This window comes from Ochlerotatus camptorhynchus, unplaced genomic scaffold, assembly GCF_037179485.1.
Source record: "Ochlerotatus camptorhynchus isolate MF236.1 unplaced genomic scaffold, CSIRO-AGI_Acam_v1.1 ptg000365l, whole genome shotgun sequence".
NCBI classification, from domain to species: Eukaryota; Metazoa; Arthropoda; class Insecta; order Diptera; family Culicidae; genus Ochlerotatus; species Ochlerotatus camptorhynchus.
Genome location: NW_027040853.1, coordinates 1,127,999 through 1,150,744, shown reverse-complemented (window position 1 = coordinate 1,150,744; position 22,746 = coordinate 1,127,999). Strand labels below are relative to the sequence as shown.

Below are 22,746 nucleotides of genomic sequence, written 5' to 3'. Positions count from 1 at the left end.
CGTTCTGGTATAAAAAACCATTGTTTGCATTTGAAGAAGGCGATAAATTGAGTGTGTGTGCTTACCTTCGCTTCGTTGGAAGTCGTTGCGTTATCTGGGCTGTGGCTGCCTTACGAGGTTCTGTCGATGATAATACGTTTGTGTACGGACGGTTTCGATTGTCGATGCAATTGAATCACCTCAATGAATCGATATCTGAAAAATTAGAGAAGTATTGTAAATATTATCAATCATGTACGATAGCAGTGATAGTGAAGTACTGCAAACAAAACTTAATCACATTCTAGTCTAGGGCGTGGTGAAGCAATTCATTTCTTTTGATAGCTGGAGGTAAATGGATGAGTTACGACATCGAATCAGTACTTGTCAAGTGTTTCATTAGCAGAACATTTATATCAATTTTGAATCATCAGACCTTCTAAGAACTTTGCATGGTTTCCGCGTCACTTTTCGAAAGGTCCTATCGACATTGATCGATTTTCTTCATCGACTTTCTATTACCACGACCATGCAAACACATTTCGTGCTATTTTCGTGACATAGTAACAAACATAACAGATAATGTGCTGGCAGCTGAGTGTAGATTAGATTATGGCATTAAATCTGGGTTTGAAAGTTGGTGCACAGGTAAAGAGTGAAGTTACGGGACGCCACTGATTGATTTAAACATTGATAGGCTTAAAGGGTGATACGGTCAAAATTTGGTCAATATCAACTTGACGTATTTCTTTCAATTTTGCATTTAAAAAACCTGAACACCCCTCATTTTGAAGGTGTGTGTGTGTAGAATGTTGCTCCTATTTTGATTTTGGAATTCACTCTTCAGTTGCCAAAATGCCGTCCAAGCAAGAAGAGCAGCGTATTAAAATTTTGCTCGCGCATCGCGAAAATCCGAGCTACTCGCACGCAAAGTTGGCAAAATCGCTAAAAGTTGCCAAATCAACCGTTACAAATGTAATTAAAGTGTTTGGGGAACGTTTGTCGACAGCCAGGAAGTATGGATCGGGGGGAAATCGAAAACCGGAAGCCGCTGAGACGACAAAGAGAGTTGCCGGTAGTTTCAAGCGAAACCCTAACCTCTCTCTCCGAGATGCCGCAAATAAGCTGGGTGTATCGTCTACAACCGTGCATCGAGCCAAAAAACGAGCCGGACTATCGACTTACAAGAAGTTAGTGACTCCAAATCGCGATGATAAACAAAATACGACAGCCAAAGCGCGATCCCGGAGGCTGTACACGACGATGCTGACGAAGTTTGACTGCGTGGTAATGGACGACGAAACCTACGTCAAAGCCGACTACAAGCAGCTTCCGGGACAGGAGTTTTATACGGCAAAAGGAAGGGGAAAGGTAGCAGATGTTTTCAAGCACATGAAACTGTCAAAGTTCGCAAAGAAATATCTGGTTTGGCAAGCCATCTGTACCTGTGGCTTGAAAAGCAGCATGTTCATAGCTTCCGGGACTGTCAACCAAGAAATTTACGTGAAAGAGTGTTTGAATAAACGTCTGCTGCCTTTCCTGAAGAAACACGGTTGTTCCGTACTGTTTTGGCCGGATTTGGCATCTTGCCATTACGGTAAAAAGGCCATGGAGTGGTACGCCGCCAACAACGTGCAGGTGGTTCCCAAGGACAAGAACCCTCCCAACACGCCAGAGCTCCGCCCAATTGAGAAATACTGGGCTATTGTCAAGCGGAACCTAAAGAAGACCAAAAAAACTGCTAAGGGCGAGCTGCAGTTCAAGGCAAACTGGCTTTCTGCGGCGAAGAAGGTGGACAAGGTGGCTGTACAAAATCTGATGGCAGGGGTCAAGCGTAAGGCCCGGCAATTCGGATTTGGAAAAGCGGAAGCCTAACTGAATATTTTTGCTGAATTTTATACTAATTGAACTTGAAAAAGAAATTTAATTTGATTTTTTAAATAAACGATTTCACCGATTTACACGCGTTTTCCCTTGACCAAATTTTGACCGTATCACCCTTTAATGTAGCCCCAATGCTGGTTTGAAAAAGCTACCCATCATTGGGGTTGCATTCATTCATTCCTTTATTAAACGTCGATCTCTGTTCCGCAACCTAGTGCCAATCACCGACGGACATCGATTGCCATCCATTGACGGCAACCGAATGTGCAGGAAGGCAGCTTCCACACCTGCGTAGGATATCGCACCCATTCACAACAACACACATGGATTGGGACCAACGGCTTCACTTCCCTTCCGAAGGAAGACGTGACCAGAGATTTTTATGCCTCAGAAAAATCCCACCGACCTCGGCTGGGATTGAACCCAGACCCATTGCTTTGGGGTTGCATTGAATCTGATGATTTTAAAAATCGAATAAATTGACGAATGTACTAGCTGACGCATCTTGCCCCACATTACCTAATATTTCCAGAAACTACAACCAACTGTTCTCGATCGATTAGGATTTCTCTAAAATCTTACAGCAACATTAATTTAAGATTAACATTCTCAAAAATTCTTGATTCGCACAATAAAACTATATGAATTTCACTAGAACGACATCACAAGTCAGTTGAATATCTACACTTTTAACGTAATTCATGAAACGTAAACAAACATCTCATGTATAATTAAGTGTTTCAAACCAGAAACATGAGCAACTTTGCAAAAAGTGCATTGATTTTCTCGTCTCTTTCAACCGATTATTATGCCATAACTCTTAGAACTAGTACCAACGATTTCCACCAATCATGAGCATGAGCATTGGTGACCAAACAATTCGTAATTGCTACTCCGCGATTGACCAGATCCAGCAAAATTTGCACAAAGAACCAACCCAACCCAAGCCCCATGGCTGCCCCGTAACGTGGGTAGATCGCCTTTTCATGGTATGTTACGGATGTTATGGATGTAAGATCTACCGCCGATTCCTAGTCCTGATTCCTCAAACCTGGGCGAACACTATTTTTCAATAATCAAAGGAACACATCTTAGTCCTTGTTATCTGTTATGCCTTGTTAATAGTGATAAGTCCTCGGGATGCCTGAACCGAGGATGATCTTGAAACAAGGAAAAAATGTGTTAGTTAGTCTTCATCTATGTGATTGATAATCTTCTATTCGTTGTTCCCTAGTTTGAAGTGGTTAAGACTAGGGTTCTGATGCATGGTCATTATCGGTGTCATTCCTTCATTTTGTTGCTAAGGAATCCCATTTTGACTGACAATGGAGTGCTCTCACTCTTCGAAGGGAATAAATAACGGGACCTTTCAATTAGAATTAATTCCTTGCGATGAAGGTAAGAATAACAATTGTTTCAAAACCGAATACTTTAGTTAGAAATACTTACTAGTTTTCAATAGTGATGATACGACATGCACAAAACTAACGACACGGGATATACTACAATAGATCAAAGTACTGGTCGCAGTGGATTTATGTCCCAAACAGAGGGATAAAAGCCCCATGGCTTGATATTAACAATCCGTTCTCAGTGTACTCCGATGAATCACTACTTTAAAGTTCAATGACGGTTCTTACGGTCATCGGGGTAGGGATTGTTAGCTCGGCAACCGTAGTTTATAGAGACCGAGTATACTGCCTATAATTGCATATCAGTCCCATATGGATGTTTTTCAAATTTAAGATAACAACGTTATCCACTATCAATTGACATCTACTTTCATATTACGTGATAAAACTACGGATTTTGATCATGAAAAATGTGAAAACAACATTAAGTTAGTTTGTCTCACTAAGCAAAGTAATCGCATATCAGTCCCATCCTGAAATTCAAGCGTCCACACACTTATTTTTTTTTGCCGAGATTCCAACAGCCAAGTAGTACTGCAATTTATTTTACTGAGATTCAGTAAAACAATTGCCGAGACTCAGCTAACAAATATCATTTTGCTGAGATATCAGCTAACAAACAGATAGGGGAAATGACGGCTTCGGCATGACATACTATTTTCGGCAGCCCAAATTGAAACGCTAATTCCACTGGATTTTCTTACGAAAACACTTCCCTGAATGCATTCAAATGATTATTTAGGCTTCAATTTGATTATATTTTTACCACTGAGAAAAGCAATCTAGCAAGGTTTTCTTGAAATGAAACACACGCATTACAAAATGTTACTGATTTCAAGTTGCCGATGAAAGCACAGCTGTTTAACATGCAGCTCAAATAGAAAGGTTGCCGAATAAAAAGATGTTGCTCACAATAGTCGCTCTCACTAGAGAAGTTTTGAGCTTTGTCAAAGCGTTTCAAAACAGTTTTTGACAATTCTTTCGACTGAAATTGTTAGAGTAGCTGGCAGCAAACGATTGTAAACAAACCAATACTGCATATGTGTGCGTTCCTTAGAGAAAAAGGCTATAGAATGATGGTCGCTGCTTAGGTTGCCGAGAATACGTAAATTCCCCTATTTTGCAGATATATCAGCAAAAGTAAATACCGAGGTAATCGGCTGTTGGAGATTTTACCGAGCTAGATTAAGTGTGCAGAGGTCAAGCACAGTTCTGCATTTTGGATCGCCATATTTTTCGCTCACATAAGAAAACATGCAAGCTTCATTGTAACTGATTTCAACTTGTAAAAAATATCAATTCATTTCCTATGATTTTTCAAATATTTACATGGGAATTGCACTTCGTAAGTTCAACTGCTATTTTCTCAATGCCTACTTTTTCCATATACAACTGATATAGGATTATAAACAGTATACCTCTGCATCACCACGGCTAACACGGGAAGGACGTTTTTGTAAGAGGAAGAGGAATAAGTAACTTATAGAACTGGATTCACTCTGTAAAGTGATGTGATCTTTTAAAGCCTGATAAGCAAATAATATAACCCTATCAGCTTAGCAATGTGAATGGGACTGGAATCGGCTGCTGAGTAAGCAAAAATGGTCGCCATTAGGCCACCGAGCCGCATACATTCCATGCTAAAAATCTTAGATGTTTGTCTAATTTTGAGAAAAATCTCAAGGAAATTTTTAGGAGAAATTTAAATGAATTCTGAGGAGAATTTAAAATAAATTTTGGGAGGATGCTTCGAGAATGCTAAGCTGAATTTCAAAGAAATTTCCAGAAAAAAAATCAGTTTGAAAATGTCATAATAATTTTGTGTAAATTTTCAAGATAAACCCCAAGCAAATTATTTGGAATATTTCCGGCAAACATTGAGAAACATTTAAGCGATTTCTCACGAGAATTACTAGGAATACTTACAGGTTTACAGCATATTTGACGTTGATGGTCATTTCCCATGTAAAATCATGCGCTGAATTCATAAATGTAGTCCAAAACAAAAACTCGTTAGGATAGTTTTCGAGATATAGCTGATGTGTTTATTAAAATACACATATTTCCGATTGTAATGAAGTTATATTAATTATTTTAACGCCAAATTAAAGGTGATAAAATTTTCTTCCGATTGTTTCCACACAATTTTCATTACAACCGGAGATACTTGTATTTTAGTAATCAAACTTTTTTAAAGTAAATTTTAATTTTTCCTAAAGTCTGTTCCATTTAGAATTTGGCCACACAAAATAGGTCATTTCTCCAAGGGGAAATACAGTACAAAACACTAAAGGTATCATTTTGTAGGATTTCTATTTAGTTTTAAGGGAAAAATACATCAAAGTTGTCCATTCATAGTCGCTCCAGTGATGAAGACCTTTGTTTTCTTTCCGCAACTGCAGATGCCTTACCAAATCATCAACTTGCGAGCAAGGTTGCAAATACTCATTTCAGCTAAAATAATGTTTTTCTGAATAATAAAACCAAAAGATGGTATGATGACTTGTTTTACTAGTAACTTACAAGAAGAGATTACAAAGCATGCGTTTGAAACATAAAACCTGTAAATTTTGCTTTCTATGAGTCACAATCAGCGAAGAATGAGTGTGTGAAAAATCGCTGATTGTGACTCTCATGAAGTTAAATAAACAGGTTTAATATGCCAAACACATTCTTTGCAACCTCTTCTTGTATCTTACCAATTCAAAATATGATCATAGCATCTAATTATTTCATAATTTAAAAAAAAACATTGTTTTAGCTGAAATGAGTATTTGCAACCTTGCTTGCGAGCGAATTTATCTGCAAAGACAAATTTGAATATATCCGGAGCATCCCCCTTACGTTTAGCAAAGTTAGCCATTATAAGTCTGATCAGTTAAACCACCACAGGACTGTTTGAGGCCCGAAGTCAGTAGGATTTTTTAATGATTTTCAATTCCGGAGTAAGGAAAATTAGATGGTTAAGTATTTCACCTCTGAAAAACACAAATCAGTTTGCTTACATAGTTTGAACAAAGTCAATAAAACATATTTAAGGATTGCAATAAAATTCCTGGTTATTTCCCAGTTGAGTGGTCACCCTGAGAATTTTCTCAGAGATCTTTTCAGAAGTCCCTTAGAATAATGTGAGTGTCCTTGTAGTATTCTCGGCAAATTATATCCAAACCACCCCAGGATATTTTGGATCAATCTACAATTCTCTCCAAACAGCTGATAATTCACGCAAGAATCTGAACTTATCTTCATATTTTCTTTTGCAATGTTCCTTAGAATTCTCTTGATATAGTCTTCAGAACACCATACAAAACATCAACATCAATATTTCCTAACCATTCTCACAAAATGGAAAGCTTCAGTAACAAAAAAAATTAATCAACATTTTTTTGGGATTACTCCTCGATTTTTTACAATATCTAATCTCGTCCGTATGCCCAACCTGTTCTTGGAACAGGTTATCAATTTTAATTGTATGCATGTACATTTTGGATTGTTACATTTTGTGAAAGATAAGAAAACATTATCTTCAAGAAACAGCCAGAGCGTGTTCACCTTCGCGAATGAACTAACAAGGCGAAACGCTTAGTTGTGGTTGTTTAAATGTCCGATGGCGAATAATTACCTAAAGGTAGTCATAGGTATGATCCAATAATAAGAAACTCTTAGATTTCTGATACACTCAGGTCTTTTTTACACGGGGATATGTACCGTGTAAAAAAAGCCTACCAAGATTTTGATTTTTTCACATACTAACATATTTAAAAAAACCTGTATTCACAACAAAAATTGAGTTCAAAAGATGCCAGTCCATAGGTTGTTACAAACGTACAGTGTAACTCGGCGACTCGACGGCACCAACCGTGTAAAAAAAACCGCGTTAAAAAAACGTGTTAACAAAGACTAAAGTGTATAACAATTTTCTGGGAAGGTCCATTAATTATGTCATTTCCGGAGACGAACCAGCGTTCGACTGAAAGTCTCCTTAATAAATATAACTAACTAGCTGTCACGCAAATTTGGCCCATTTTCATCCACCCCCTTCCCCCTCTTCTCTTTGTCACATTTTTGGTATAGATTTATTTTTTGTATGTCGTCACAGTTTCCAAAACCCCCCCTCTCCTAAAAAATGTGACATAATTAATGGACGATACCTTAATTGTATACTCATTCTTGACCGAACTATTCTGTGGCCAAAATAAAGAAGAGAGAGAGAGAGAGAGATCGCTTCCTTAACTACGTTCAACAACTTAGGGAACATGCATAAATGGCGTAGCATTTGAGGGGGGAGCTGGGGGTTTCAGAATTTGTGACCGGCCATGTATTGGATATAGCCAAATACGCTACGAGGGGGGGAGGAGGGGTCTAAAGTTGATCAAAAATATGCTACGTCATTTATGGATACTCCCTTACGGGGAACCTATGGGCAGCAAAGTAAACCACGCAAGAAAACTAGCATACACTGTTGCTGGTTCGACGAGCGTCCAAAACGGGAGCGAGAGCATCAAGAGAGAAGCGATTCCATACATTCTATGTGAATTGGAAGCTGGCTGCTAGTGCATGTCAGTTTGATAACTTTTCGAGACCATAACCATTGAAATTGCTCACTTATGACAGTTCTTGGTTTACATGTATTTTACAAGGTTTTATCTGATTTTATGCTTGCACAGTCGGTACAGATTATTATCTTAACTATGTCAGTCCGCTCTCTTGCCGTGCGAATCTAATTGCTTTTTTGCTGAAGTAAGTGTTACTGCTACCCAAACCTACAACGAATTTAAACAGCGTTTGTTTCTTTGTTCGATTCCTCTTCAATCCTTGTTTGGACCCTACCCGAGGAAAACCTGCTTGGATATCGATTTGGAAAATGTCTCTTCTATGCTTCGGATTCTTATAGTAATCAGCTTGGAAGTCGAATTGGAGAGACTTGCTTCTGTCGCCATGGCACCTAAACGCAAAAGAAAAGGGCAATCTCTTAATTCCCCTTCTGATGAAATGTATTTGAGCAATCAATTTAATATGCTCACGGATGATGACAATGATTCATCATTCAGGCCAAATTCCATTTAACATTCTTGACTCAATGGCAAGAACAGGGCTGGTTGTAGTGACTTAAGTGACTAAAACAACAAAAATAATGACTTCAAAACAATAAAAAATACCAAGTGACATTTATTAATCGGCCCACTTCGAGAAATTTTATAAACTCACAACTAGTGATGCAGCGACTATTCGGCCGAATACTTAGGCCAAATATCAAGCTTTACAGTAAGAAAAATTTTGCCGTCCACTTGTTCGGAGAAACATGGCTAAATATCAGTTGGCATTTTGGTATAAATGCCAATTACCTGCGGGAATAACACTATTCCGTGCATCACTACTCACAACCCATGAGTATTTATCATACTTCATTAAAATAATGTACATGGTTTAAGGATTCCATTAATTTGCTATCCATTAAGCAAGAGCATAATCCAATTTTAACCTCCATTCGATTCAGATCGTGAATTGGTGAAACGAAATTTTAAAGTCTCGGATTTAAACAAGTTTTGATAGTTTAAGGACAGAAAATTTTAAAGATTTCGGATGCAGATACTTCTGTAAAACCTCAAACATTAATTAATTTTCATAACTATGGGACCTACCCGAGCAAAATCGGTTAAAAAAATGAAAACAAATCGATATTAAAGTTTGCTGTTCTTATCATAATGAAAACACATTTTGATTTTAATTGTCGCGAAATAAGTCTGATTACATATTGTGCTTTGAGTTTCATTCAGGATTCAGCAACTTAACTTCAAGTTCTACTATTAACGCCTTGTTGAAAATTAAACTAACGATTATTGTCTAATTGATTTGTTGAACTTGAACGGGGTGAGATTTGAACTCAAGTTTTTCAACCTGAGAAGCATGGATTTTTTTTTTTCCTTTGGTTTGTTTTTTCCGTCGATCTTGTTTTCCGTGCTGAGCACCAATGCTACCGACGTGCCAGGAAGGCACCTCCCACGCCTGGACCCTACCTATTGACCCATCAACTCATGAACCGGGGACCAACGGCTTTACTTCCCATCCGAAGGAAGGCGTGATCAGAGATGTTATGCCTCAGAACATCCCGGCGGCGCCGACTGGGATTGAACCCAGGCCTGCTGGGGTGAGAGGTAATCACGCTTACCACTACACTACCGGCGCCGTTACAGAGAAGCATGAATGCTAATCATTTACGCCAGGCTCGCATTCAGTTAAATATTATGAATGCAAAATCAGTAATCAAACTGATTTCATAGCAGGATTAGTTTTCCGTTTGATTCAACAGTGTAAAATGTTGATTTCATTTTTGCTGTGTTAACCTTTTTAAGTCAACCAAAATGAGATCAACTGGAGTATTCCAAATAAGTTACATCATAACAGCAAATTTTGATTTCAATTTGATCTCCAGCTTTGCTCGGGTAGGCAAGTTTTCTAGATAGCAATATAAGAAAAAAATCTCATTATTCTGAAATGAGGAATATTTTTCGAGATGGTAAAATCAAGGACATAGTTAATTTTGCATGCATCTACGCCTTAAAATCTCGATCTTGAAAAAAATGTAAGAACCTGGGATGTATTCTAGAGATTGTGGACCATTCTTTATTGAATGATAGGACTAAAAAAATCTCTAAGACAAACAAATTAACGAAATTGTGCGGCCTGGAAAAAGTTTCGATATTTTGAACATACTGAATGTAAGTTCACAGTCCTAGAAAAATGTAAATGCTTCTGAAAGATAGAAAACATTTCATGATCTAGATCAGCGCTTTCCAACATGCGGCCCGCGGGCCGGACGTGGTCTCTAATACAGCAAGGATATCATTCTAGCATAATTTTATGCATCATTATGAATTTTAGCCCAGAATGAATGAGAAATAAACAAAATGCGTATTGAAACATTTTAATCGACCGATACAGCCATTTAAAAAATCAAGTTTAGAAAGGTTGAGCAGGCCTGATCTATATTTGACTTGAAAATTTGTCGATTCTAAACTTGTAAAAAATTCAATTTAATTTACATAGAAATGAACTCGATGTTTAGATAAATAGTAAACCCACCACCAAAAATTTTACAAATTTCTGGTCCTTGCAAAACTGTCTAGGGCTTGGAAATTTTCCTAGGCCCTTGGATAAATGTTGAAGATAACGGACATGAAAAAATATGTAGGGTATGTGAGCCAGTTATGGCATTAGTGCTCCAGTTTTTTTTTTTAATTTTGATGATTTTATTTGCTTTACTTCCCTTCTGAAGGAAACGTGATCAGAGATGTTATGCCTCAGAACATCAGAGGTAATCACGTTTACCACTACCGGCGCCGCTATATTTGCCGTATGTTTTTATATTGCATAGACATAAATTTGGGAAAAAACTAATAAAATTAAAATTTAGGACAGGGCTTAAAAACTAGCACATTTACCCTAGATGAAAAAAATGAAATGAATGAAAGTTGAAACAATCAAAATATTAATGATTCATTGAACACCAATTGGACAGTTAACGTTCTCGTCTGTTTGCAACGCTTCTTGTCTTACTATACACGCTGGTTTTTAATTAATCTTTCTAACACGAATTTGTTGGCTGGTTGGATGTCTTTATTTAGGATACTTTCAGCCCGAAGCAAAACAAATTTGTTACGAAAACAAGTGTTTTGATGAGATTTTATTTAAGGGGAAATGGTAATTATTTTTTAGAAATTCAAAATCAGTTTAAAACCGAGATCCTGTCAATGAGAATATGTCCACTGTGGTAGGCAAGTAGAAGATATTTTTTTTATATATGAACAAAATCTTCGTTTTGAACGAGAAAATTGCTATTGAATTTTTGAAAATTAATTGTCATAAATGAAGCCAGATGTCTAACCAGAGTCAATTTTCTACTCGACAAGTAGATTTACTCAGATCGGGCTTTTCCGCTGCCACTGCCGTTCTGCTTTCCCTACCATTGCGTTCGGGCCTTTACTCTTAATATTAGTCGTAAAAAAGTGACTTAAGTGACTGACTGAAAAATAGTGATCAAGCCACTAAAAAAGTGAACTGCTACCAGCCCTGCATAATATCTATACAAACTGCAAACCATTTGCGTGACATCTAAAATGTCATCACTGTTTGCAACTTTCATATTTTGGAGTTATGAATCAAATGTGAATATAACCTTTAAGATTGGGAATATATTTTGACGTAGGCTTACATGTTTCGGCAACATATCGGGGGTGTAAATTAAAAAAAAAAAAAATTGGCCGCATTACGAAAAGTGGTCAGGTTTTGACCACATATGTCAATAGCGGATGGATTTTAATTTCAATTGGCTTGTTTTGTCGATTAGAAATTTTGCCACGAATCAGCTTAGTTGAACACTTTATTAATTTTAAATATGTCACAAATGTCCAACTGTTGTAATAGGGATCAAAATTATCACCGATTGCCTGCAAAAAGCACTTTCACTAACACAGATTTCAAAATCGAATTCCATCTGGTCTCACCGAACGGTGAATATTCAATCACCGTGCATGGTGGTGTCCGATCGGTCGTCAGCAGGAGCAGTGCTTTCGGCACGTGGCGTTGAACATTGTACACAACGAAAGACTGCCCGCAAGCAGCGAGCTGCAGCCCACATTAGTGTCCATTTACCGAAGAAGGAGGAAGAAGCCTCACCGCTACTAATCAGCTAATAGCTCAGCAATAGCTCAATCATCACCACTATAAATTTAATAAAGAGTATTTTTTGGACATTTGTCAAGGCCAGCAATCGGATGTCAGTTCCCATATGTTTAAATCTGCGAAAAGCGCTTTCTCTAACACAGATTTCAAAATTGAATTCCATCTGGTCTCACCGAACGGTGTACCACGGTGTTCTCCAGTACATAACGAAAGGCTCCCCGCAAGCAGCTAGCTATCAACGCTGCCCTCAACCGCTGATCGGATTCAGTTGCTCGTCGTGAGTCGCAGTGAGCCATCTATGCCAAGCGCGTCACCCTCGTTTCAAACAACAAACAACCCGCCAGCCTCATCCGTGTTGAACACCCTAATAGCTCAGCATTACTCAACCATCACGACAAGAGGGTTCTTTTCAGAACCACCATAAATTATTGTTGTTTAAGAGTTAATTTTCTTTGAACGTTCGCTCTCCGTGCTACCAGCCACATCACCCCCAAAGCTCTTTGATAATGGACCCATTATCTATTGAATAAACCAAAAAGTCCGTGCGTTTTGTGCACGAAAATGCGTAATTTTGTCATCAGAAAACGAGGCGTTTCCGTGATGGGAAAAAGTGGTTTCCGTAACACAGTCGCCGAAAATTGATACCGAGCACGTAATCCTACATCAAATCTACGGTCGTGCCTTGGATACAACCTCTTACTTTATTTTTTTTTTAATTAAGCACACCTTAATACCAATTTATTAATGCTTTTAGTACCTACATAGGGCCTCCCTTAGCTCAATCGGCAAAGGCGCAGCTACAAAGCAAGACCAATGCTGGTTCAATTCCCGGTCCGGTCTAGGAATTTTTCGGATTGGAAAATTTCACGACTTCCCTGGGCATTGAAGATGATTGTACTTGCCACACAATTATACTAATGCAAAAAAGGGTACAGACATCGAAAGATCTCAATTATTGCTGATTGCATCTGAAACTGGACTGTCCCAAAAATGCAAAAAGTGCAATAAAAGTGCACCTTTGCGTCAAATTGTTGTGGTGTCTTCGGAGCACTTATTGCTTGCATCATTATAATAAGTGTACCGAAGACACCAAGACGATTAGACGGAAGCTCGCACTTTAATCACACTTTTTAATAAGTGAAAACGCGCTTATTAGTCCAGTTTGGTGTGAAATGCGCAATAATAACTCCGGAGAACTTTGAGATTAGGGCGTAATTGCTTTTGTAAACAAACACGTCAATCGCCAATTTCTCGCCAATTAAAGCTCAATCTAAAAAATTAACGGCACAAACAGGTAGAGAAATGATTCCTTTATCATTTAGTATGGTTTGTTCGCGATAATAAGTTTCAATTTACGATTCAGTGGCGTCGCGTCCACATGTGCAACCTGTGCACGACACAGGTATAAACAATTGAAAAAATGCGTTAAGATTTTTATATATTTTATGGTCACATTATAGCTGTACTTCTTTACTCCAGACCACAAGTGACCATGAATACACTATTTTATAGTGTGGTTCAATTAAATCTTCGACCTTGGTTTGCTTCAAAAAGGGTTAAATTCAGTTGGGATGGTCTGCCTAATCCCTAATACATTGATTTCTAAGCATGTCGATATCACTACCATGACAAAACTCGTTAAATAGTGCACCTAAAAGCGAGCTCTTTTGGGTGGCGGGTGGCAAGTTTGTGAATGGCCAAATGTCTGATACACGGCAGTTTGCACCACTGGTTGTAATTAAAGCTTTCAGCAGTCACGCGTCAAACGGAAGCAACACGGAAACAGCAGCCTGGTACGCTTTGGACGTTATCATACTTGCAGACCGGTTTGAATGTGTGAGTTTAAATTAGAAGAACATTTCAAGACCAACAATTGAAATGGCCTTAACTCCATTCTGTAAACAAACCTTGTAAGGCCATTTTCTCGCGAACTCGGTTTGTTTACAAAATGGAGTTAAGGCCATTTCAATTGTTGGTCTTGATTTGTGATGTATGGGTGCCCAAAGTGTGAATTTCTCGCTGTGCACTTGGATATCTGATTACAGACAAAGAGAGTAATGGAGGAAGAGAGCGCAAAAGCCCGCTCTCACTCTCTTGTCAGTTGTGAATCTCTCAATTACCGATAGTTGCGCCGGTGCGCCTGTGAGCTTCCCCTGGTTCATTTTGATAGTGTTGTTCTGATGAGTAAAGAGTTGATTAATTCAAGTTTGCTACCCAGGGGACTATGAATTTTCTCTAGATTTTGGCATTGTTTTGCATCAAAAAAATGTTTTCGGAAGTGTTTGACGGATATTCTTTATTACACTTCAGTCGAAAGAGTTAGCCTTTTGATAAAAACGAGAATTCAAGCTGAACATTGCATTAGGTCCTAAGTAACATTGACAGATTCTCTCCGTCGACTTTCTCTTTGTATCTCCACGGCCATCTAAAACGACAAACACAACAAGAAATGGTTATGTGCTCAAGTTATTAACAAAATAGAAAGTCGACGAAGAGAATCGATCAATATTACTTAGAACCTAATGCAATGTTCAGGTGGAATTAGTTAAGTTTTGCAATTCATCGTACTTCGGTTAACGAAAGAAAAGGGCCATACAAGTTTTGTTTATACAAGATGATAGGTTCTTCAAATGTTACGTTAGGTAGTGATTCATATAGTGATGGAGAATATGTCCCTTGAATTAATGGAGCATTGAAAAATAAAACAAAAACTAACATGTGGTGGTAAACTATAACGAACAAAGCTTGGTGCACAGGTAAACAAATGAGGTACGCGACGCCTCTGTTAAGATTAATCGGCGATAGACGTGTTTGTTTACAAAAGCAATTACGTCCAAATCTCAAAGTTCTCCGGAACTGTGAAACTGCATCTACACTCAAAAAAATCCACACGTTCCATTCATGTGTTTTCAAATATGAATTTTGCCATTTGCCAGTCACCATGATATCATGTGAATTACATTCGCATTTCATGGCACCAATGTCCAAAAATCACAAGTCCTAGCTGTCGGTGAAATCAAAACAAACTACACCATAATTTCATGTGTTTACTTATTGAAATGTATGGGACCTCCGTATATGCTAATGTTTTCTACTATCAAATTAACGTGTATGGCACATGGATCTCATCAGTAGCAGGACGAGTGTCAAAAGAAATATTAAACAGAGTAACAATCAATGCCAATGTATGTTGCTGCTACAGTACACTTACGAGAGATTCCAGGTACCCCACAATATTAATTTACGCTTTAATTTACGGACAATAATCTCGACAATAATTACTTTTCCCAGCAATGAGACAGTAGTAGTTGGTCAGTTCTATCTGACAGAAAAAAATATTTAAGATTTCATTAGACATCATCTTTAAAACAGAAAACTGATTAGAAATGGTAAGTAAATCATAATGACTGAAAATAACATCAAAAGCTGAGAAACTGTACATCTCCATAACTGACTTTTACAGTATTCTTGGGTTCCTGGATCCTGGTGTAGTGACGCAATTGGAGACAGCTGCCGAGAGGGACGACTCTATCTACGATGCAGGAAATATTGTGTTTTGCTGTGGCTAGCTGCGCGTACGCTGAGTAGATAGAAAGAAGATTTATCACGATTTTGAAGATTTCCTGCAAAAAGATGATGCGCAATGCAAGTAGGGGAATTTACGTATTCTCGTCAATCTAAGCAGCGTCTGCACTTCTACTAGCATTTTCTCAGCGTCACGCACATATATGATCTGTCTGTTTGTTAACATTCATCTGCTGCTTGCTTTTCTATCCATTCCAATCGACAGAATTTTTCAAAACGTTTTGAAAGCGTTTTACAACGCTCCAAACTTCTCAGGTGAGTGTGACTATTGTCGGCAGCCTCTTTTTCTTCGGCAACCTTCCCATTAGAACTGCGTGTTAACCAGCTGTTCTATTATCGGCAACTCGAAATCAACCCCATTTTGTAGTGCGTATGCTTTATTTGAAGAAAAATGTAGCATTACTGGATTGCTCGATCGTTCAAATATAATCAGATTGAAGCTGAAAGGCTAAACAATCGTTTGGACACATTCAGGGAAGTGCGTTGATGGGAAAACATAGTGAAATTAACGTTTAAATTTTGGTTGCCGAAAACAGTCAATGGGTGCCAAAGCCAACATTTACCCTAGATGCGATAAATGAAAGATGATTTTTTGAAGTTTTATTCGCTAGTGTGAGATTTTTTGAGCACCTAGAATTGAGGTTTAGATGTGTCGTCCCCCTCGACAGCTGCAGTGTTTTTTTTATCTATTGTGAATTAATATTGAAAACTATTGTCATTAAATAAAATGAAATATTGCTGGGATGAGTTTTGATTCATTATCAAATGTAAGATACACGAACCAGATATGTTCGATAATATACTTGTGAATGAAGGAAACTTGATGATTAAGTGTCAAACTTTCGATGACAAAATGTAAGACACATGAAATCCAAGTGTATCACAATTGAACTTATAGTGTTCGAGAATAATATCTATTATATGATTCACACATGAAATGCATGTTTTTCACAATTTGCGCAAATTGAAGTGTGGAACACATAAAGGTAACGTGTGGATTTTTTTAAGTGTAGAACACTAAGTTGAGAGCACGCAATAAGCTAATATGCGATAAGCAACAAGCTTGAAATGCGAAGAAGAAGAAGAATAATAAGAAGACCTACACATCTATTCAATGGATTTGCATAATATCTACTGAACTTCAGCTTGAACTTTTCAATTTTTAAGAACTTTCGTGAGTTTCTGACCAAACTACTTCAGCAACGTTGTACCAATCGTACACTTTTCTCTATTTTCCTTAAACAGCAGCGCAAAACATTATCAGTAGACTTGATATGCAGCCAATTTTTTAAATGAGCATGACCCAAAATATAGTAGTCATTTACACCACTGCTATGCTAATTTGAAATATTCAAGTTTCAAAATTATGTTGGTATACGCTATCAATAGAATTCATCGCTTTCCAATCATGATTTCGGCATTAATCTATCGTCAGTCACGGAAGTACAAGACAATCTAACGTAGTCTACGAATTGGCAAAAAAATTGACATAGCATAATCGATAGCACCCAGGATGGCTCTTGTTACTCACCTTCATGTATAGTTTTCGCAGACTGCTCACGGCTCGGTGGTATCCGATGGGCAAATACTCACAAAGCGGATACCTCCGCGGGTGTATCTGTCGAGGTGGAACAGTAAATAGTTTAGCAGTCGTCTCCGCTTATTGCCACTTCTAGCGTCCGACAACGCCAAAATGATGACGATGAGGTCAACTTTACGACGACTGTAACTGGGAGACGTCGTTGACCGGAAAACGGTTTTACGCTGTGCTGCTTGTTAATTCACTTCCGAGGCGGTTTAACTTCAGGAACTACTTTTCCGTTTCTCTTCCGTTTGTCACACGTTGCTTTTAAAGGGAGAATAAGGCACTTTTGTTTAATCACTTTATTTTCTGCTGCTTTTTTTCGGGTAGTTATCACATTAATTGCATTATATTTGATTGCTGCCTGCACTTTTGCACGGGGGACACAACTTGTTTTATGATTGCCACTTCCTCAATTGCTGCACCTTTTGCTCTCTTCTAATTTGCCGTACTTGGATTCAACTGACTCGACTAGTAGTTGCCACCATCCACCACTGGGCTTCAGCTGCTGGGCACAAAAAAAGAAAACCTTGTCGTCGCACGCACTAGAAAATGACTTAATTCGTTTGCTTTCTTCGCACTGAACACTGTTTTCACAGAAAGGCACTGAATTAGTGGCACAAATCTCCAGCAGCTCCAATTTGTCGAAAGCACTTTATAATAGTCGGAGCAGAACAACAACTTTCAACAACACCAACACGAGTAGCACTCTCTTGCTTACGTTTAACGTTTCACACCTCGTGTCGTCTTTTTTTTTTTTTGCTGCTGTCATAAAAGCAAAGATGATGTTGATGATGACGACGCTGGTGTGGTTTGTTGATATATACCAAGATGAAAGGCACACCCGGTGGATTAAAACGATGACGTTGCTGCCTTGTCGCTCATAGACCTGAAATTAAGCAAATAAAACACTCATCAGCACTTGTTTTAACACCGTTATGAAGTGAAAATTATGTGACACCATTATGGGTTTGGGCAATTAAATAGATTGCGGGCGATTGAGATCTCTGGAAAATGTAAGGTACGTGCAGTAATGATGGAGTTATTGCTTCAAATTGATGTAAAGTAATACAGGGGTGCCCATTTCAAGATCAAAAAATAGGAAAGTGCTGAACAAAATATGAACATTTTTCGAAACTTAGTTGCGGCGGTTCTGAAAGAAACAGTTTTTTTGCTCTAAAGTTTTAATTTTGATTTTATTTTGAGAACTATTTTCAAAGGACTCAAGGTGAAGACGCATATTTTGAAGCTTGTTGAGAATGTGTAAATTTTGGTGATGTAAAACTAGGCAATACCAGCGCCGGCCACGTCCGAATTCTGGTCAACAAAGGAATAGGTAGGAATATGTTTACGTAATACTCGCTTTAATGAAAGCCGAGAACACCACTGCACTTCAACGAGAAATCACTGGGATGTTGGATAAAAGAGTTGGGATTGCAGCAGGATTCGTTTTGGTAAACGATATGCAGAATTGATGTCCTAACGCGAAGGAGCTTGGGTTTGAACCCACGGTCTTCTGCTCAGTAAGCAAAATCGATCATCACTAGGCCACAGAGCTCTAAGATGGAAGTATGTATAGGTGGTCAATAGACTGATGCAAAATTTGGCTTTTTCGCTCCACAGTGCGTAAATGGTTTCAAATCGGGTTCTGATTAGTCCCTCAAAGTTACAACTCATTTGGTTAGAAACAGACTTCGCACAAGACATTTGAAGTTTACATGTAAATTACTATGGGAAATCTCAACTTTTTGTTCATTGCCTTCTAGTCTTTTTCCATATTGAGCTGCGAAACAGTTCGATAGCCATTCTTATAGAAAATTTTCTCAGCTACAACTTTGCCCAAGATCGTTTCTATGTAAAACGAGACAGGAAAAAGTTATTAATTATTCAAGAGATTGATAAACTTATGACATGATCAAGCAGCTGCTCTGTAGGCAACACTGTATTTTGCAGTGTGACATAGTAGCCATGATTTTTGTGTCCTATTCAACGCCCCAGAAACACCAATGTTGCCTGCTGAGCAGTTGATTGAGCATGATCATAAGACATCAGCGCATTGAACCATTGATAACTTTCGATCCTTGCATTTAATCAAAAAGTGATCTTGAGCAAAGTTGTAGCTGGAAAAATTTCCTACAAGTACAGTTGTTTGCTTTTGAAGCAGACCGATATGGTGAATTATTAGATAGACATGAACAAAAATTTTGGTTTTACCATAGTAATTCCCATACAAACTAAAAAATGGTTTGTGCCATCTCAGTTTCTCACCAAATGGGTTCAAATTTTGAGAGGTGAGTCAGGATCCGATTTGGAATCGTTTAAGTATTGTGGAGCGAAAATTTCAAATTTTGCATCACTCTAGTGGTCAAGTACTCACGGTCCGCTAGTGTTGGTGAGTTGTTTGAAGTTAATGCTCATGAAAAGTTCACTATTTTGCCATAAACAATACCAAAAAAAAAGATTCCGGGCGGACTCGGAACTGTTTCATACGACCGGAAGGTGTTTGCTGATTACAAATACCTTGCCAAATTGATTTCCTACACAATACCGATACTTGGAAAATAAAGAGACAGAGATTATTTGCTTTACCTATTCAACTATGTAAGCATAAGCACAGGGAAAAAAGTATTTATAATATAAATAAATAATACAGACACCCACAAAAATCGAAAATTACAGAAAATCAGTTGCCTAAGTATGCGGACCCCCCGCATCGTATTCTTCTTACGAGATCATCCGACCCCACATCCTTTTCTATATCCGGATTATCCTTCCTTTCTACATTGTCCTGCAAAATTAATCTTGTCTTCATCCGTCTGAAGTAGCACTTTTATGTGATAAAATGCTGCATTCCGAGATTAGTTCCCTATCTACAGTATATTTTGTTTAGGGTGAATACTTCCATCTTAGCCACTTGACTCCATCCCAACGCACTCTGTCATGGTAAATAGTATTCCCAAATACCAGAACCGAATACACAACAGGACACACAACCATAACAGAAACATTAAGAAAATTATCGGGATTATGAGTAGAATTCAACGAAATTCTAATGCAACTTTGAAGGAACTCTGAAAAGCTTGCTGATCACATACGGCAGAAAATCTCTGAAAAGTTATTCAATCACTCTGATCGCGCACCGGCAGAACTTTCCTACGGTGTGTGATTAATAGATGGTGAAAATAAAACACGGTCGTTTATCGAGTAATCCTGCCATGGCAGTGGCATGCGAACTATTGAATTTATTTACAATCTTACAATAGAACAGTGGGCATGATTACACTACGCTAGCGGCACTTGTGTGTTGATATGAGTATTTGGGTAGGGTAGTTGCACACGTTTTGTACAAACACACTCAATCAATCAGAAAATTCTAAGGAGAGCTCCAATTGAATAACGATAGTAATTCCAAAAGCATATAAATAATCTTTGCTGAATTTCAAGCTAGTTTGAAATTTAAATTGTTTACTGGCTGTCAGCACTTGAATTTTAATTTGTCAAGATATCAAAGGTTCTGTTAATTTCTGGATGTGGCACTATCGCCCAGAGGGTGTCCGGCCATCAGGCCGAATGCTCATTAGCCTAGGCTTGAATAAATTTTAACGAGCTTCCTTACACAATAGTTACGTTTTTAAAGATTTTAAACACTTCGATATTTGTTCTGACAATTTGGACGTTACAGAATCTTAAAAATTTGTCCATATCCGGAATATTAAAAAAAAAACTACCAAAGTATTGAAGATTTTCTTATAAAATTTTCTAAACATTAAATGTCATAATTTATGAATTTATTATTTTTTTCCCAAATCCTGGATCATCATTAATTTCTATTTGTCTAATATCTAGAAAAAATTCTATGTTGGAATCATCCTGATACCCTCGGAAATCTTTACTGGATTTCTTCAGTATTTTCTGAAGGATTTGCTTGCTCTCAGAATACCATTAGAGTTCATCTTAGACCGAGACGGCTAATACATAGGTGTAACAGTCGGAAGAAGTGTTAGTTTGTTTACTTAAATGAACCATGCCCATTTTGTTATGGCATGTTTGCTATAAGAAATGCGCCTCGTGTTTTTTAGCGAATTTCACATCAAAGATCGATTAATTGAGTAGGAAATCAGTTTGGCACGGCATTTGTGACCAGCATACACCTTCCGGTAGTATGAAACAGGTCAAAAACTGTTCAAAGCCGCAGATAAAAATTTTGTTTTGAATTTCTGTATAGCAAAATAGTGAACTTTTCGTGAACATTAACGGCAAAGAACTCACCAACACTGGGAGACTGTGAGTTCCTGCCCACCTGTCATTTTCCATCGTGATCTTAGACCTCTTTCTGATATTTTTGTATAATTTGCTTCATAATACTCTTGAAAATCATCTGCAGAACACTCCTTGAATAATTCAATTATTCAATCTGCGATGCTCTTCAAATTATTAATAATTTATGCAGTATTTCCTAGGAATTCCCAGAAGATTTCTCCGGAAAATTCATTTTGAGTTCCCATCAGCATTCACTTTGTATTATCCAGAAATTCCTATGGACCTTTTCTATGTATTCCTTTTAAGTTTTGCTCAGGACTCCTATACATTCTTTGAAATATACCTTTTACGTTGTTTTTCCTTTTAATTCTACTACTATTGTATCACTTTCCCTTTCACTAATTCACTTTCACTATTTACCACTATTAGTGAAAGTAAATAGTGAAAGTGAATTAGTGAAAGTAAAAGTAATACAATAGTACAGTCGAAGTTCGCTCGTTGGGCTATCTTTATGTGAGCTACGTTTTAGTTGGGCTCCCGTTCGAATCGAAGTCAAACGTCATTTTTGACATTGCAGATTCATTTTCGAGGGGCTCATGGATGAACAATTTGAACAGTTGCTAAGCGATTTTGATAATAATAGACAATCGATGTATCCGCAAGCAATTTTCAGCTTTGACAGCTCAGCCCACCTAACGAAAGCCTTTCACCAAGTGGGCTATGGGCACGATGGAAAATGAACAGGTGGGCAGGAACTCACAGTCTCCCAGTGTTGGTGAGTTCTTTGCCGTTAATGTTCACGAAAAGTTCACTATTTTACTATACAGAAATTCAAAACAAAAATTTTATCTGCGGATTTGAACAGTTTTTGACCTGTTTCATACTACCGGAAGGTGTATGCTGGTCACAAATGCCGTGCCAAACTGATTTCCTACTCAATTAATCAATCTTTGATGTGAAATTCGCTAATAAACACGAGGCGCATTTCTTATAGCAAACATGCCATAAGAAAATGGGCATGGTTCATTTAAGTAAACAAACTAACACTTCTTCCGACTGTTACACCTATGTATTAGCCGTCTCGGGCTATGGGTTTAGCCCAACGAGCGAAAGTTGGTTGAAGTAGAATTAAAAAGGAAAAGCAACGTAAAAGGTATACAATTATTCTACTAAAACCCACATCAATCAATTTAGATTTTTTGAAATGCTCCTCACAATTCCCTTGGAACTCTCCTTTGAATTCCTTGAAATTTCTTTGAAATCATCCTCGGAATTTAATTTCCACGGAATTTTTCTTGGAATTACCTTGAAATGCTCCTCAGTAAGAGATTCTTTGGAATTATTCTCACAATTTTTAATTAA

At 37.9% G+C, this 22,746-nt stretch overlaps 1 protein-coding gene across 3 annotated transcripts in view; it reads right to left on the bottom strand.

The window, feature by feature from the left end:
- The window catches only part of shg (shotgun), a 39,966-nt gene that overhangs the window by 7,390 nt on the left and 9,830 nt on the right, over window positions 1-22,746 (bottom strand). For all 3 annotated transcript variants that reach the window (XM_065232196.1, XM_065232198.1, XM_065232197.1), the window contains exons 2-3: window positions 17,074-18,013; window positions 66-195 (exon numbers count right to left, since the gene is read on the bottom strand). The gene's annotated coding sequence lies outside the window, so the exon portion shown is untranslated. The remainder of the gene's footprint in view (window positions 1-65; window positions 196-17,073; window positions 18,014-22,746) is intronic.